The sequence below is a fragment of the Etheostoma cragini genome, chromosome 2 (genome assembly GCF_013103735.1).
Source record: "Etheostoma cragini isolate CJK2018 chromosome 2, CSU_Ecrag_1.0, whole genome shotgun sequence".
Lineage (NCBI taxonomy): Eukaryota > Metazoa > Chordata > Actinopteri > Perciformes > Percidae > Etheostoma > Etheostoma cragini.
Genome location: NC_048408.1, coordinates 22,495,712 through 22,514,725, shown reverse-complemented (window position 1 = coordinate 22,514,725; position 19,014 = coordinate 22,495,712). Strand labels below are relative to the sequence as shown.

Genomic DNA, 19,014 nt, shown 5'->3' with positions numbered 1-19,014 from the left:
CTATAGCAGAGTACTGGGCTTCTGCTAAAGAACCAGAGTATGATCTGAATGTGGACATCTTGTTGCCGGGCAGGTCAAGGCCTGACAAGTACAATTTCAACAGAGACAACCACTACGCCACCAGAACAACTAAAGTGAGAAAACACATAAACAAACACATAATGGCTCATTAATATCAACATTCTTGATGTGTTCTGTATGTATTTTCTGCTGATGCCTTTGTGTGTGAGTGTTTGCATATTTAAATCCACCAGATCAAAGATATAAACAAGAATGTAAGTGTAACTGCAACAGGAACAGGAGAAGCAACGGTGACAGTAAGTACAATTTGTTATTGTTTTATCATCTGTTGTGTGTACAGGTGATCTACAGTATTTCAGTATTTCTTCCTTTGTCACATTTTATTAAACAGTCATCATTCTGGTAGTCTCACTTTGCCAGGCCCTCCTCCAAAGTAAGCTGAAGGAGGGTCTGGCTGCTCCTGGCATTCGGTGATGGGAGGAAAACGTTCTCTGGTTAAATGGAATTTATTTTAACCAATCAGAATCATAAAATACATGCATCTGGCGTAATTTCCTGCAGCGCCGGTGTTATCCCGGAAGTGGAACACAAAGGACACAGATTATCATTCTTGCAACCCACAAAGTAATTCAAGGGGCGTGTGTGTGTGCAACTCAGCTGCTCTCTGCGCAGACAGCCAACCCAATTTAGCTGTTAGCTTAGCTGTTGTCAAAACAGCGGGGCATGACAGAAAATTGGCATACACCACCAAATATAAGCACAGTAGAACTGAATAGTTTCCATTTTTATCCCCCCTACCTAAATCTTGGCAGGTATGCTGTAAAGACAAATGTAAAACAGAGTGTATGTTTACAGTTTACGAGGTTTGTGTGCATAAATACTAATGTAGAAGAGACATTGTAAAAGTTTCTATAAGTTCCCTAAGTCAAAGGTATTAACCTGAAAAATAGCATATTATTTCTCCATCATTGTGTCCTTTTTGAATCTCAGAAGAGACCAAAGACTTATTTTAGAGATTTTTAAGGTAAATGTCAATTAATCACATAATAATATGCCCTCTTATCTATGTGACAGATGGTGTCGCTGTTTTACGCTTTGCCTAAGGAAACAGAGAGTGACTGTCAGAAGTTTAACTTGTCAGTGCAGCTCCTCCCAGGTAATTTGATAGTTTCTGTCTCTTCATCTTTAGGTTTTTTCGGCAAAGTACCTTACCTGATGAGAAACAGATAAACAAAATATTCAACTACTCAATACATTATTTTGCTCCTGCAGAGAAAATGGATGAGGATGAGAACATATACAAGCTCAGAATAGAGGTTTTGTAAGTATAATCAAGAAGTCATGCTGACAACTGGTATAGTACATTTATAACCAGCTAACCACAACATTACCCATTTCTGTTATTTAATTATTCTGCCTATTCCGTGTGCAGGTATAAAGACAAGGACAGTGATGCATCCATGTCAATCCTGGATATTGGCTTGCTAACTGGCTTCACCGTTAACACAAATGACCTGGACTTAGTAAGAACTTAGACAGATACAGATACACATAAGCATAATACCCATATCTGAGTTGTAAGGTTTTAAAAGTTGTGTGTGTGTGTGTGTGTGTGTGTGTGTGTGTGTGTGTGTGTGTGTGTGTGTGTGTGTAGTTGTCTAAAGGACGAGCCCGCATTATTTCAAAATATGAGATGAACACAGTCCTGTCAGAAAGAGGCTCACTCATCCTCTACCTGGACAAGGTTAGTTTCCTACCTCTGTACTTTCTCTGTCTGCCTTGTTCTTCCTTTCTTTATCTCTATTTCACATTTGGCCACAGGTTTCTCACACACGACCAGAGGAGATCACTTTTAGGATCCATCAGAATCTGAAAGTGGGAGTCTTACAACCAGCTGCTGTGTCTGTCTATGAATACTATGACCGTGAGTCTCAGAGACACTTTGAAAAAGTTGATGCCTCAATGTACGTTGCTGCTAATGGATGTCAGAGTAGATAACTCAGGATAAGCAAGCATTATTATATTTTCAAATAACTGAATCTACATTTTCTGAAATCTTTTTTTCCCCATTGCAGAAACACATTGTGTCAAATTCTACCATCCAGAGAGGAAAGCAGGAAAGCTGTTGCGGCTCTGTACAAGTGATGAATGCACGTGTGCAGAAGGTAACGATGTTAAACTGACCTAATCTGTTTACTGTAAACATTAATTTGTTATGTTTAAAATTCTTAAACAAACTCCTAAACTAAACACCAAAATGGTGCTTCATAGAGATAAAGCATTGATTCATCAATGTGGGGCTTATCATCATGCATTTTCTGTAAACTGCAGCAATTTATTACACTGTAACTAGTAAAAGATAAATGTCTGAATCTAATTGAATGGCAATCCATCAAATAGTTGTTGAGATGTGTTACTAAAAGTGAATGTAAACCTGCTTGTGCCGCTACATAAAAAGTCAGGGACTAACCAGAGTCATTAAAATGTATCCTCTGGGCACCATGCGTATCTCTACTGGACATTATGGAAGTCAATCCTTTAGTTTTTGAGATTCTTCAATCTGGACCAAAGTTGTGGGATCACTGACCGACAGACAGACATGGTCACTATTAGTAGCAAACTTTGCAAAAAATTATGGTCAAACCATGATGACATCACCAGGATTATTCTCTCAGAGTTAAGACAACTCCCTTCAGAGCTACAGAGGACAATGTATAAGCATTTTCTCAGGCTGAGTAGTACTACTTCAGATGGTACAGTACACTGTACCTCCAGTAGAGTGCCTTTTAAGATCTAGTGAAGGGAGATGGCTGTGGAATTACATTTCTTTACTAAATCACCAGATTGTAAATTGAAAAATAATCATCAAAATGTTCCATTAGGCCTTAATGGTACATTTTGATGATTATTTTACTTAATGATTAAGGTAACAAACACTATACACATAGTACAGTTGAACTCGCCCTTCCAGCTTTGGTAAAGTTCACTTTCTACATGAACTAGTTCAAAATTCAGTTAACAAATTTCAAAATTAACTAGTTCAGTTCATAGTTCATGCCCCAGACAGCCATTATTTTATCAGTTTTAACACCAAAACTATGTGTCAGATTTCATCTGTCTTGACTGTCTTTAGATTTCATTTGTTTGCACATACCTTGAAAAGCTAGCCGGATGCTTCAGTTTAATGTGCCGTTTCAGGTTTCCTGTGGATGTGACCAAAGCGACGATTTTCTCTTATTGAAAGCTAGCGGGCAGAGTTTGCACAGAAATTTAAGATTTTTCCCATCCCCACAACCTTGTTTCATTACAATGATCACCCAACGCCTCCTTGCTGCTGTCCACTTCATGCTGCTTTTTTTTTATTATGCATGCAACGCTGCGACACTGGTGGCTGGTGTTGCTAGATTGGGTGTTTATTTCCGCTAAATATTAAGGTCTGTTTACGGTATGCTGGTATGGAAGGCTCTATAGAAATCTGGCACCCTATTAAACAAAGTTAAACTAGAGCGTGCAATCATAGACACCACAATGGACAAGTTCACAGTAACATTCATCAGGCAGTAATACAGTATGTTAGGTTCATGTTCGCCCAAAATATTAACGAGTTCATGAACTAATGTTCAATGAATGCGTTCAGGCACAACACTGCACCCATCAACCCATTCACACACATCCACATGTGCTTTTTTGATCTGTTTTGTATGTACGTTGTGCTTTTTGTGTATTTCCAGAGAACTGCAGTATGCAGAAGAAGGACAAAGTCACCAATGATCAGCGAACAGCTAAGGTCTGTGAGAGTACACAGACCAGCATAATAGATTTTGGTAAGAGAGTGTGAATGGATTGTATTTATAAAGCACTTTAGTCCAAAAAAATATTTGTATGGTAGTGTGAGTAAGTGAGCTTACAATATGCTAACAACTTGTCTGTCCTCAGCGTACAAAGTGAGGGTGGAAAGTTTTGAAGAAGATTTGTCCACTGACCTTCACAAAGTGAACGTACTTGAAGTCATAAAAGAAGGTATGTATTTATCTTTTGACTGCCTGAAATGTACAAGACACTGACGTTTTTCCAAGGTTCCTTAAAGGTGATAGAGACATAACAATATGTTTGCCTCTTTCTGAAACGGTTTGGCACAATGAATCTCAGTGGTGTTTTCAATCAGATATTAATATTCAAAATAGTGTTCAAAATTAGGGATGGGAAGTAATGAAGAACAAATACTTCTTGTACTTAAGTAGATATTTCAGATTTTTACTTTACTTCACTATTTAGTTTTGTGCCAACTTTTTACTTTTACACCTTACATTTTAACACATATACAGGTACTTTCTACTAACATTTTACAAAATTGGCTTGCTACATTAGTTTTGTACAAGAGGTCGTCATGTCGGCTAACAGTGCGGACACGTGCCTCCCACCACAAGCGGGCGCGCGCCACACAGAGAAAAAAGTGAGAGAAAAGAAAAGGCGACTAGGTGTTGATAGGATAATCAGATCGTGTGTGTTCGTCTTTGAAAACTGTAGGTCGTATATATGTTGTCAGTTCATGTAAGCTTGTTGTATTGGTCAATAGTTCTTGAACATTTAAAGTAGCCTAAGTTAGTTAGCTAGTGATTTTGTTGTTTGTGTTCTTTACCTGTTAGCTAGGTTGCTTGATCGTAATAAAGCATCAAAAGAGAGAAGTTGTCTCTGTCTGTGTTTTAACAGCCACACCTGGGGCAAAGTTGGAAACCAGAATCAGCTTTAAATACAGTCTTAATCTAGTCCAAATCCTTTCACTGGAGTTACCGTTATTATTGTTCACACCATCAATACCAAATTCAATCTAATTGCATGGGACTATACTGTACATTGTACTTGACGCACCACTATAACAACTTGACAGATTCGGCGGCATTCTGCATTAATTTGAGGAAAATCAATGCAGCTTGATGGCGGTAACGTTAGCAGATAGTATAGAATCATACTTAATCATATTTAATGCTTTTATTTTATGTCCAAATGCCATATTTCAGCACACACATACATGTCGATTCCTTTAAATGTTAGGGAGAAAATTAAAAAAGAGAAACTGGATCTGTGGATTCTCTCAGAATCACAGTTGAATTCTTATCATGCTATTCAGTCCGAATCTTATTAACCTGGAGTCCCAGTCTCTGTCACAATAATCGTATACAAGATGTGATGTTTTAGGCCTATTGACATACATCCATTTAAAATGTAGGTAATGGCATATTAGGAGCCTTTTTTACATGTCAACAAACGTTTCTCAGCATGCCCTCTGGTAACATTTTTTTGTGGTCCAGGTAGCTTTGCATAAAAAATGTGTCTTTCACAAGGCTACTTTTATACTTTAGGAAAATTTCCAAGCCTGTACTTTGTTACTTTTACTTGAGTAAAGAAATTAAATTAGTACTTCTACTTTTACAAGAGTATTTTTTGACACAGTTTTTCTACTAAAGTACGGGAAGTGAGTACTTTTGCCATATCAGTTCAAAATGCACTTAAATGCTTTCTTGCAGCGAGTTAGAGGAGAATGAAGCTACTTCTAGCAGCCAGCTAACTTAGCTTGGATTGTTGCTACCAGTGCTCAAGAGGTTATTAGTCCTGGCCAAGAGATTGACCAGTTGACCATGTCATTCCCCCCCTCTCTCCCCTTTCTTGTCTTCAGCTGTCCTATATTAATAAAGTTCATATAGATTCTAGATAGGTTCTTTGTGCAGAGCCAGGCTAGCCGTTTTCCTCTGTTTTCAGTCTTCGTGCTAAGCTAAATTGCCTCTAAGCCACGCAGTTATTAGAGTGTTATTATTAGAGGTGTAAATCTAACTTTCTGTAAGAAGGCAAATAAGTATTTCCCCAGTATTTCCAACTATTTCTTTAAGCATGATTTTACTGGGAATATGGGAATACAACACAAATGTCTTGTAATGCACCTTTAGCTATGCATTTAATCCTTTTCTCTGGTCTTCTGTACTTGAATTACAGGAACTCTTGATGTGGGTCCTCTGAATAAACAGCGCACATTCCTCAGTTATCCCCACTGCAGGGAGTCTTTAGATCTGGAGATAGGTAAAACCTACCTTATCATGGGCACGTCCAAAGATATTCACAGAGATCGCCGACAACAATCGTAAGTTTGTTCTTTGTGGGATTGTGTGTGGGGTTTGAATTTCTACATTTGTTCTGTTTTTTTATTAGTAAATCAAAGACTTTCTCATAGCTTAATTGTTACTCTCACTGTTGATAATGATTGTGGGAAGAGGCTTTTTAATGTTGTGTAACAATGTTACAGATGTGTATTTTTAACTGTGCTTCCCTCAGGTATCAGTATGTGCTTGGAGAGAGAACCTGGATCGAGTACTGGCCCACAGAAGCAGAGTGTCAAACTGAGGAACACAGAGTTACCTGTTTGGGCATGGAGGATATGGTTAATCAGTACCAACTCTTTGGGTGTAAGCAATAGTGATACTCAAGAAAAGAAAATGTTCCTTTAAATTGTTTTTTTTAATTTTGCATCATTCATATTATGTAAAACATTCCCTGCTATGGGATAAGATGGCTTACATTGTTGCACTGTATTGATTTAAATGTAATGGTCTTAAATGTAATTGTGTTTGTTTGAAAATTAGGCACTGATTACTGTTATTTTGGTTGTGAATCAGAGTATATACGCTCATGATGCAGCAGGTGCAAGTAGCCCTATCCCACAATTTAAATGAATTAATTCATCAACATATCTGTTCAACAGTATTGTTGAGATTACATTCATATATTGATAATGATTAATGAACAAACCAATGGCGTAACTATTGGTAAGCAGGGTACGTGGTTACTTACGGGCCAGGACCAATCAGGGGCCTGCGTGACTGTAAGATATTGATTGACAGCTAGGGCTCTTTCAGTGTAACAGCCAGGTTCCTGCTAAGGGTGTCCCTCTTTAAGAATGTCATCCGACTACATAAATGTTTATACAAAGTAATTATGTGAATCTATTTAAATACATAATGACATGAACAACATATTTTACTGATCATTAAATGCATGTTTGAACCGAACAATTTCGGATTTGGAATGGGGATTGTGGAATATTGTAAGTGAACATGCATATTACGTGCAAAACAGTAAAAACGTGTTGACATGTGTTTACATAATGTTTTCACACCTGCATCAAACTTTTGTTACTGTATATATATATAAAATGACTCGTGCCAGGGGAAAGGCCTCCTTTTGTGTTATGCTGTTAAGCAGCGTGTAGTCCACACTCTGCCGAAGGTTGCTCTCTTTTCTTGTCATTGTCAAGACAGTGGTTGAAGCAAAGGGGCTACTGCCCTCCCTGATAACACTAACTAACAAACTACTAACAATAAGGTACCAAAATTATTTAAATCCAAAAACAACTAAACTAAGGCAAAACAACAGCTGACAACCTTCACTCAAATGTACTCAGTAGGCTAAGGGAGAGTTCGTCACACCATTCCAGACAGGGGAGCTTGGAATCCCTTCCAGGCCGAGGCAGATAACAGTTAGCAGACTAAAAGTCACAGACATAGTCCTGTGTGGCAACAATCAGGCAGAGCTAAAGCCAAGAGGCTGCCACAATGATACAGGTGCTTTATATGAGCTCCGATAACAAGTGGTTTGGTCTGGGTGGAGCTAATTGAAGTGTGTTCCTGAGCCAACAGGGTGCAAAGCTTGCTTCCCACACCACTATCCACCTCCATTGTTTCAGTATTATGTACATATACAGCCACCAAGACGCATGTGGAACCTTAATCCAAAGGGAAAAATGTTGGATCCAAATTCAAACCTTTCAAGACTAAATCCAATGACTGCACATTCTCTGAATTGGTAGGGTAATATTGAGCATCAAGAACATTGGGAATAATGATTTTTGCAAAACATTTAATGGTCACTTTTAATAATCAAATTGTCTGCTACAGTTTGTGCATTGTGATGAAATAGTGTAATTTAGTATTTATATTGCATACTTTTTGACTGATTTCTTCTTCGTTATATGTAGTATTCATTACTATTTGTACAAAATACACGCTGAAACTGGCAAGTTTTCATGAGAATTTAGATTGTGCAATAAGGCGGGCATAATTGGTTCTTTTGGTAAATGATTGTAAAGATTTACATGTAATATGTTTACTGCATTTACTTTCTAATTGGGGTTGTGGGAACACTTGGGAGCAAATTACGTTTTCGCTAATTTAAATAACTAGCGTTACTGTTGCCTACTGTGTTCACAATTTACTACTTACATTCAATAGTTTATGTTTCCGGGTGCATATGTGAAAAAAAATCTTGTCCCCCCCCAGCCTGTCCTTCACTTTAGCACATACACACTTTGGGGTCAGGTTAACCCATCGCAGTTACCCTATAATTGTCACAGTTCCCACTCATGTGTCCTTCACATTTAGAACACACAACATGTCCTTTGGGTCAGGTAGACCCCATGCAGTTAACCCTATAATTGCCACAGTTAACCATATAATTTACACCGCTTACTTTATCACCACCTAGCCCCAAAGTCAGGCAACCCGGCCACACATATATCTCTCTCTGGCTGCAGCTGCCGAAGAGGAGGAGAAGACGGGACCCTTGGGTCAATCAAGAGATTCTTCGGGGCCCGCACAACTCTGCAGCCAAGCGGCTTTCACCATAGGAGTGGAGGGCTCTATCTGGGCTAGACGCTCCAGCCGTAGGATGAAGGGAGACACAAGCTCCTTTCCCAGCTACTTTAGGAACAGCCTCCTCCTGTGCCGCTTGTTGTCCATCCATCAGGGGTTGTCTCTCGCCAAATCAAGGCGTTGCAGGCAGATATGTCTACAATCTTGTGGAAGACGGCCCGAGGCCAGCGAAGGGTCATCCATCTGCAGTTGTTCGTGCCAATCAACTTGTCAGGGTTGTCTGCCCTTGCTGCTATTGTAGTGGAAGAAGATAGCCGGCTTCACATCGCAACGATCACTGATCTCGATGCAGCGTGCTCAGGAGCAACCACGTTCTTGTACGTCTTGGGGAAGTAAGACACCAGTGGTGACTGCCGTGAAGACAAATCTCAAGGACAACACTGCCTAGTTATCAGCAGTACGGGCAGGAGCTCAGGTTTGTTCTTCCTCACCGTGTCAACCATGGACCAGGAGCCACCTCGCCAGCTCGTAAGTTGTCAAGAAGTTGTTGCACATCACGTTTCAACCACCACCGAGCCCCTCTGTTATGTCAATTATGACGCACATAAATGTATTGTACATTTAAATATTTATAAATATTTCTTTCAAAAGACCTTCAGTAGCATCGTGGCAAGGAAGATAGCCTTGCAACTCTTCTTCTTCTTTGTCTTCCCTTTCTCCTTCTTCTTCTTCTTCTTCTTCTTCTTCTCCAGTTTCTTCTATTCCTTTCTCGTCTTTGTCCTCCCCCTTTTCATTGTGTGCAACCACCACTACTTTGCATTTTAAGCTTTTGAATGGACGATTGTGTGCGAGATAATACGAGTGGCTGCCTCATTCGTTGGAAATGTTACGTCTCAGGGGCCGTGTGCAGGTCACTGGGGTAAGCACCACATCTTACCTACAAATGTTTGAAAATCTTTCCCTGGTCCGCTCTTCTTTAGTGTGTAGTTCCCATTTGTTTTTTTGATTTTTTTGTTTGTTTGTTCCTGTTTTGTTTTTAGTAATTTAGCTTTTTCCCTTTCTGCGTGTTTTTTCTTTTTCCACCACCAAGGGATACCTGGTTAGAGGCACAAAGTAGGGTGGCTTAATGGGCAGCCTCATGTTGCAATGGGTTTTCCCAGGCAGCAGGGGAACAGGAATTGTGGGCGCTCAGCGGAAATTTGGGAAAATGAGAACACAAGAAAAAACAAAAGAAAATCTTCTAAGGGCTACACCAAGCAAAGTTTCCAAAACAGGACCACTAAGTCCATTACATTTATTATTTCAATTATTATCAGTAGCTCTATTATTATTATTATTATGATTATTATTATTATTATTATTATTATTATTATTATTATTATTATTATTAATATTATTGTTAGTGATAGTAGTAGTAGTAGTATTAGGTCACATTGACCCGATGGGAAGCCACTCCGACCTGGCAACGCATGTGTGGTGGCAACAACGCGCTCCCAGGTCTTATTGACCCGTTGGGTCGACGGGTGGGCTAAAGAAATGCAAACAACCCAGGGCCCAGAATGTATCTGTAATTGGGAGAAGGACGGGCGAGACAGAAGTGAGGTGGGTGCAGTGGAGGAGGTGGGGGGCACGGATAAAAGGAGGGTTTTGCGGAGCAACAGTCTACAAGGGATAATGATCAGGCTGAAGAATGAGTAGGACTCTGCTCTGGCTGCTGGCCTCTCTGGCCTTTTTCTCTCTGAATTATTTGGCTGATGGAGCTCCAATGTAAGTAGACCTGCCTTACCTTTACACGCCTCCATGTGCTATAGGCCTCTGAAACCCAAGCCATTTTTGAGCGTTTTTGAAAATCAATTGAATCAGATAGTTCCACAAATTCTCGAAGTTTGACATGTTCTATGTAAGTTTTTATGCACTACGTGAACTAACTTGGGAGCTTTTTACATTATTTCACCGAATTTTGCCAAGTCGCATTCAGAGAAGTAATATTTAGAATCCGACGTACAATAAAGTTTAAGTTGTTTTTCATAGACATTCTTTTCAACATGCTTTTTCAAACCCGCAGGTTTTGGGGTTAGGAGGGCTATAACTTAATTCACACACAGAGTTGAATACTGTATACACTTTGTTTTTTAATTTCCTGGTATTGAAATTAGTATTGGTAAACTGCAATAGAAGCATTAATCCAGGTTTCTCTGCATGTTTGTTAAATTAAAAGTGCATGAATACATATTAGTTTGCCTTGTGTCTTACATAATAAGAAGTTGAGTCCAGTTTGAGCGACACAAAGGTATTGTGGTCTTTCAAAAGGTGCCAATGAGTTGACCTCATTCTTGTTTAGAGTTTTCAGAACGATGCATTGAGACAGTCAGCGTAAAAGCCTAGAGGCATGATGAAATGGTTTGTTGATCCAGTTCTTTGTCAGTGTCTTTGTCAAGGTAATCAATAGATCACTCATTGTGTGTGAAGACCATGTTGGTGCCCATGATCGTCATTTGAGCAAACAGCTTTGTTTTCTTTGGTAATTTGGGTGAATTGTAGACTTGCTTTGTCAGACCATCCACACGCTGCGGAGTGAAGGAGAGTTTGGCTAGTCCACATAGCATTCCGGGAAGGAAGAATAAAATTGGCATTTCTTTTTAACCAATCACAATAATCATGTGCGGCACTAATAATAATAATGTATACTAATAATAATGTACAGTATACTTTATTAATCCGGCAAGAGAAAATTACAATTTTACACTCACATGCTCAGTGTGTACATGCTCTAAATGGAGAGATGTCAGAGTGAGGGTTTGCAGTGCATGCACTTATATTATTTTTTTAAGGGGCCACACTCAAAAAAACGTCGGTGATGTTTGTCAGTACATTGTGAACAGGGTGTGGTCACTTCTGCACATTGACTGCAGTAACTTCACCTCTAAATCTTTTTCTCTCTTACCGCTGTTCTGCAGGAAGGTGATGTCAGCCCCTAGCTTGTTGCGGGTAGGGACAGAAGAAAACATCTTTGTGGAGTGTCAAGACTGCACCGGGGAAGACATCCAGGTCAATATCAACGTGATGAACCATCCATACAATAACACAAAACTGACATCCACATCTGTGACCCTTACCAGTGCAAGAAACTTTCAGGAACTCGGACAGATAACGGTAAATTAAACACTGTCACGCTGGGCATGTTACTACTTGGTTTTGTTTCCTACCACGACCACAAAGAATCTAGAAATTAATCCAGAAATGTACATCCTGATGCCCATTCTGCTCATCATACTGGTTTTAGATCCCTCCTGGATACTTCAGTAAGGATCCTGGCATAAAACAGCATGTGTACCTTCAAGCTCAGTTCCCTGACCAACTGCTAGAGAAAGTCGTCTTAGTGTCCTTCCAGTCCGGGTACATCTTCATCCAGACTGACAAGACCCTCTACACCCCCAACAGCAAAGGTGAGTTCAATACTGAGCTACATAATAAACACACTCCTTTGTTTTTCCAGAATGTAATGATTGCACTTTAAATTACAGTAACATGAATCCCTCTTTTGAAATAAGTGGAATAGTGGGGTTAAAAATAGATACCCTTCCAACCTCTATCTTTCTTTTTCAGTTCATTTCAGGATGTTTGCAGTGACGCCCCGCATGGAGTCCATAGAAGATGCCGAAATTCAAACTGATGCTTTAATTGCAATGGAGGTTGTGGAATTGTATTTCCTATTTGATAAGTGTAGCGGGCGTGTACTCTCTCTCTCTTGCGTTGTGTTGTGTTACATACAAAACCGTTGCTCTTCGTCATCTTATCGTTAGCTATCACAGCCATTTATTCTGGTAAATACAAAACAGTGTTTCACAGTGTTTCAGTGGTCACATTCGTCACCATAAAGAGCTCCAGTTTGCATGAAGAAGGCTACAGCAGACTGGTAAAAGTGTGTAAGAATTTACCCTAAATCTGTAGAATAGCATAATTAGTTGGCGCACATGCTACGGAAAAGCCTGTCTCATGGAAACTACTATCCAAATAAGAAGTTTCCTTTTAATGGCAAGTGGAATTATTAAATCTGCTACATGAGCAAAGGATTTGAAACACTTGCCCTATTACTGGAAATACAAGAAAAGTAAATGCAGTGGTTGAGTTGCACATTCTACCATTGAAACACAGGAACTTTTCAAAAATACCTGAAAAAGACTTAATCTAAACATTGGCCAGGTTGCTGTTTGTTGAAAAAATACAACAAATATAACATGGACTTAAAGCAATTTTTAAACTGGCACAGCTCTCTGTTTATGCTTGTTTAATATTATTCATTTATAGACCCCTGAAGGCATCATTTTACCACTTGATTCAGTCTCTTTGAAATCTGGGATCCACTCTGGAGATTTCCAACTTGCTGAAATTGTCAGGTTAGTATTTTATTTTCATTTCATTTCTATACATTCTGTTCTTTAGTGGTGCATTTATATGTTGACATGGGAATTAGGTGACCTTAATTCAAAACAATGTCTTAAATCATATAGAGAGCCCATAGTATGCTCATTTTCAGGTTTATAATTGTATTTTGATGTTGTAGCAGAATAGGATTACACATAATATTTTGTGGTACTTCACATTACTGTTACCATTATTCTTAAGTCTCCAACGAGTTAGCATTAATGGACCACTGAAACAATGTTGGAAACATTAATTTAAGGTACAGTAGAATCTTTGTTGTTGGATAGGTCAACATTGAAATTAATCAATATCAATAAATGAGGTATCTGTTGTATTACTGTGTTGCAAACTGGGGAGTAATCAATGACAAAACAATGCCATGTGGCAGATAAGATTTTGTAATAACAAAGTTTGGTATATATGTGTTTGTGTGTGTGTGTGTGTGTGTGTGTGTGTGTGTGTGTGTGTGTGTGTGTGTGTGTGTGTGTGTGTGTAGTACTGGACTGTGGAAAGTGGTGGCCAAGTTCCACAACAATCCTCAGCAGAGCTATTCTGCTGTGTTTGAGGTCAAAGAATATGGTGAGCCACATTACCTGTACTTGTATTGTAAACTTGTAATGTATTAACATTTATATACTTAGCTAAAACATTCATTTATTTTTTATTTATTGGACCCACAATAAAACTCAATTAATGTTTCAGTGCTGCCCAGTTTTGAAGTTAAACTGATGCCTTTAAGCTCCTTCTTCTACCTGGACAGTCAAGAGCTCATCGTCAACATCAAAGCTACGTAAGTGAAGGTTTTGGTTTAGTGGCTTTAGAGACCTGATTGGGAGATTGATTGCAGGAGAAAATAAAAGGTGATATTCAGAGGCTGTTGGGCCTCTTAGTTTTTTAGTTTGTTAGTCATTTGATGTATTTTTTTAACTTTCCTTGTTTACTTTCTTTTGGAGCTTAAACTTGTCCCTCTCTTTTGGATTTAGGTATCTTTTTGGTATGAATGTGGATGGGACGGCCTACGTGGTTTTTGGGGTTATTCAAGAGGATCGAAAGAAGAGTTTCCCAAGTTCTCTTCAGAGAGTGCAGGTGAGCACAAACTTACATGTTTGCTGTTAATTTGTCATTTTGCCATATGCAATAGGCCTATACGGAACTGTATGTTATACAAAAGTACAGCTTGTCCTTTACCATTAATACAAAATCTGACAAGAATTTAAACCTTCAGTAAATCTCCATCTGTTCATTGACTGTATCACTGCTCCACTTTACAGTATTTTAAGAAACATTTTTGATCTTTGATGTCACGTTAGATAGAGGAAGGTGTTGGGGTGGTCAAACTGAAGAGAGAGCACATCACCCAGACTTTCCCAAACATCACTGAACTTGTGGGGAATTCCATATATGTAGCGGTCGGTGTGCTGACAGAGAGCGGTAAGAAAGAGAGACTGTGTGTTTTGTGCTTGTTCCCTATGATTGATCAGGTTTGGGTTGGATTAACTATTATTTTTATAATAATAATATTATTATTGTTTATTTTTTTAACCTGTCCTAAGCCTTGTATACAGTATGAGGAGCTGAATATCTTGTTGTGCCAAACTGATTTTACTTTTATCAAGAGTTTTAACGCCTTCGTCTGTTTTATTATTTATTCATGATTTGTCACTAGGCGGGACAGGGGGACAGAAATGTGGATAGGGGGCACAAACACCACACAAACAGACACCATAGACAATACCTGCAAGAGAAAAGGGATGGGGGGTGGAAAAAACAACAAACAACAATTACACAAAGCAACAAAACCTACAAGAGAACGGGGAAGGAGACTTGGGCTGGAGAAAGACAAACAAACAAACAAACAAACAAACAAACAAACAAACAAACAAACAAACAAACAAACAACAACAGAAGAATGACAAAGAGACAGCCAGTTGAACAAGAGCAATAAACAGCTGATTTAAAAAACAACTGAGGGAAAAAGAAAAAGAGAAACCATCAAGCAAAATAAATAAACAACACCACACCACACAGCCATGGGAACTAGTAATAACAATAGAATTAAATAAATATTTAATATTCCCTGACTTTAGCGGTGTAGTGGATACACTCCAGAAATAACAAATTAGAAGTTAAACTATGGATTAGTTTGAGATGGATGAGAATTTATCTCTAAGGGTGATAATCTCAGTAAGAGACATTTGTGAGTTTTGGAGGAACAGTAACATATCATCCGCAAAAAGGCTTATCTTGTGGTGTACATTTTCTGTTTGAATTCCTTTTAATATTATCATTTTGTCTGATAGCAGCCGCTACTGGCTCTCTAAAAAATGGTGAATAGTGGGGGAGAGAGTGGGCAACCCTGCCCAGTACCCCTCTGAAGAATAAAGATGGGAGAAGTATGACCATTTGTCCGGACAGAAGCTCTTGGGGAACTGTACAAAATGTTAATCTAGTGTATGAAAGATTTTCCAAATTCAAAAATTTGTAAAGCAGTGAACAGAAATTTCCAATTTACCCTATCAAATACTTTCTCTGCATCTAAAAAAACAACCATAGTTTACAAGTTATGAATAGTGGCGTGGTCTAGTACATCAATTAACCTGCGTGTATTATAAGTAGTGTCTACCTTTAATAAATCCTGTTTGGTGGAGTGAATTATATAAGTAGTAATCTTCTCTAGCCTTCTTGCTAGGGCTTTGCAGATTATTTTAAGAGCTGCGTTAATAAGTGACATTGGGCGACAACTGGTTGGGACCGAGGGATCGTTGTTTGGCCTAATGAGTAGGCTGATATTAGCTGAGTTCATTGTAGGAGGCAACTTGTAACTTTCCCTAATTTGCATTACTATCCTTTAGAATTCCTTGTAGAATTCAGCAGGTAAACCTTCTGTCCCAGGGGCTTTATTGTTAGGCATATAAGAGGGCAGCGTGGGCAGCTTCTAACTTTTTATTTTGTGTTCTAGCTCTAATTCACGGGATGTGTCTTTCTGTTTTTGCGTGATGAGGAGATCATTTTTCCTCTCATTACTGCTTTTGCTGCCTCCCAAAGAAGACATGGCAAAAGTCCTGGAAGTGTTTTCATTTCTATGTATATTGCCAGTTCCTTTTTGAAATGACTAATACAATTTAGTTCTTTAAGTAATGATGTATTAAGTCTCCAATTTCTAGTTGGTGGTGTGACTGGTGGATTGCTGATAGTGATAGGGTGAATCTGAGTGTCTGAGATTTCTGTCATTATCTAGCTGCTAACCAAAAAATAGTCCAGGCAGGAATGTGAGTGGTAGACCGGTGAAAAGAAGGTATATTCTCTCAGAGTATGGTGATGAGAATGTTAAACATTGCAAAGACCAAAAACGCTTATGTACTGTTTAAGATTGTCTGTTGACTTCCAGATACGGCGATTGCCTTCTGTATTGAGCCTTTCAACTGCTGGATTAGATAAGCGGTTGAATATTATTTATATATACTATTATTATTATTATTATTATTATTATTATTATTATTATTATTATTATTATTATTATTATTATTATTATTATTATTATTATTATCAGTAGTAGTAGTAGTAGTATTTTATTATAACAGTCTGGACAACATGGGGATTACCTTGAACCATGCACACACTAGGTGCTCTTTGGCTAGCAAAGGCAACCAGAGTGTTGTCCTTCTCCACATAATGATAGTAATAATACTACTAATAATAACAGTAATAATAATAATAATAAGAAGAAGAAGAAGAAGAAGAAGAATTTCCCAAACAAGAACAAGAGAAAAAAAAAGTTTTGGGATCTTTTGTTCTGTGTCAGTTAATCTAGAAGAATGTAAACAAATGTAGATTTTCAGTTAATTTGACCCATTCTCACTCCCCCTTGGTGGCTGCACGTGGGACTGCTGGGATTGTCGCGAGTAATGAAAATGCGATAGGGAACCCCGGCTGACAATCATTGTCTTCCAGTGATGAGGGTCCCTTATTGGTCCGGGCCAGTAAGCAAATGCGTACCCTGCTTACCGATTTACGCGTCTGAATCAGTTTTGTGTTTCTGGATTCATTCACAGGTGGTGAAATGGTGGAGGCGGAGTTGAGAAGTATCCAGATTGTTGAATCACCTTACACTATCACTTTTAAGAAAACCCCCAAATATTTCAAACCAGGAATGCCTTTCGATGTTGCGGTAAAGTAACAGCAAAAATATTTTTTATATTTGTACATAAATGACAAAAGACCTGCACAGAAACGATTTATTTCTCAACACAGTTATTCTAAAAATGCAGATACAAACACAGATGGAAGTTTATTTTGAATATAAAAGTTTTGCACTGTTTTGAAATTTGTCATCTGTCATGGATGTTCTTAATGAAGCAAATATTTTCTCACACAGGTGAGATTCAAGAGAAAAAGAGAAATTCACCCATTTGGGTCACTATATACTATCTACTTAAAATTCTAAATACTGCACAACTAGTGTTGTTTTCATAAAATACATAACATAATAACATGAGTGAACTTGATGTGTTTTATAACTTTTTTATGATTGTTCAGCTGTTTGTGTCTCTGATGGCAGGTTGAAGTTTTGAATCCTGATGGCACTCCGGCAGTAGGTGTTGCAGTGGTGGTCGACCCAGGCCAGGTGCAGGCTTTAACCGCAGCCAACGGCATGGCAAAGCTGACCGTCAATACAGGTGCAAGTCTGGCAATCACCGTAAGTGTCTCTATTTTTATGTCTATTTTTTGCATAACAACCAGAATAGCAAATGGAAGATTAAAGGGTAATTAGATCGTTTTTTTAAACTGGACCCTATTTTCCGATGCATTGATATCTAATTAGTGTTGCTTTAAGGAAACTGACTTTGCCAAAAACAAAAGCATCCGGCAGAATTTCCTGCGGCACTTCAGTAATCCAAGAACTGGAATATATTATATATGTATTGTATGTATACTGTATGTAATGTATAGTCAACAATATAGACTAATATCTAAGTTACTAGTGTGAACAAAAAATAAATAATTTGGGCCAGTTTTGATCGAGAGTGCTTTAACCAGCAGCCACAAATAGGGCTGCAATGGAATCCTTAAAGCGTACCATTAATTTCCATCCACTAAAACGTGCTGGTTTTGCCACTGACATGCTTAGATTGTTATTCTAAGTGTCCGACAACATTATAGTAAGATCCCTACAAAGACACACAGTCATAAGTAACGTGCAGTTCCTCAGAGCAAATAGAGTCAAGATCAAGACCAAGTGTAAAATAAAGGTCTAAAGTATGACCTATAAAGGCTGACACACCAACCTGACCAAACTTCCACAATTGTACCAGTGCCAAAAATCCCCAGGCCTAAAGAACCTAACGACTTCCGGACCATAGCATTAACTTCACTAGTAATGAAGTGCTTTGAGCGCCTAGTTAAGAGCTACATCATCTCCAAAACGCAGCACCTTCTAGATCCTATGCAATTTGCGTATCAAGCATACAGAGGAGTTGAAGATGCTGTTGCAACTCTACTGCATCTTCTGCACGTTCATTTAGAGAAGCCAAAGGCCCACGCCAAAATCATTTTTGCTGATTTTTCTTCTGCTTTCAACACTATTAAGTCGGGTATTTTAGCAAATATTTTAACAGAGGAATTTTTTATTGAAGATGATGTGGTCTCATGGATTGTTGATTTTCTTAGCTGTAGAGTACAGCGAGTCAGAGTTGGTACGTCACTCTCTGACAATATGACCACCTGCACAGGATCTCCCCAGGGATGTGTTTTATCTTCCCTGTTGTTCATCCTGTACACAAACTCCTGCACCAGCACTTTCCCTAACAGGCATTTTATCAAGTATGCGGATGATACCGCCCTGGTTAGTCTCCTTTACGACCAGGAAGAGGAGCATGGGCCAGTTCTTAACTTTTTTACTGATTGGTGTGAGAAGTCAAACCTTATCTTGAAT

The 19,014-nt window shown here is 38.6% G+C and overlaps 1 protein-coding gene and 1 long non-coding RNA gene across 2 annotated transcripts in view; both read left to right on the top strand.

The window, feature by feature from the left end:
- The window catches only part of LOC117958762 (complement C3-like), a 155,296-nt gene that overhangs the window by 19,867 nt on the left and 116,415 nt on the right, over positions 1-19,014 (top strand). The window lies entirely within an intron of this gene.
- On the top strand, positions 5,977-6,682 carry LOC117959602. The gene is made up of 2 exons (XR_004659972.1): positions 5,977-6,154; positions 6,346-6,682. It is a non-coding gene; the product is annotated as an uncharacterized LOC117959602 (long non-coding RNA).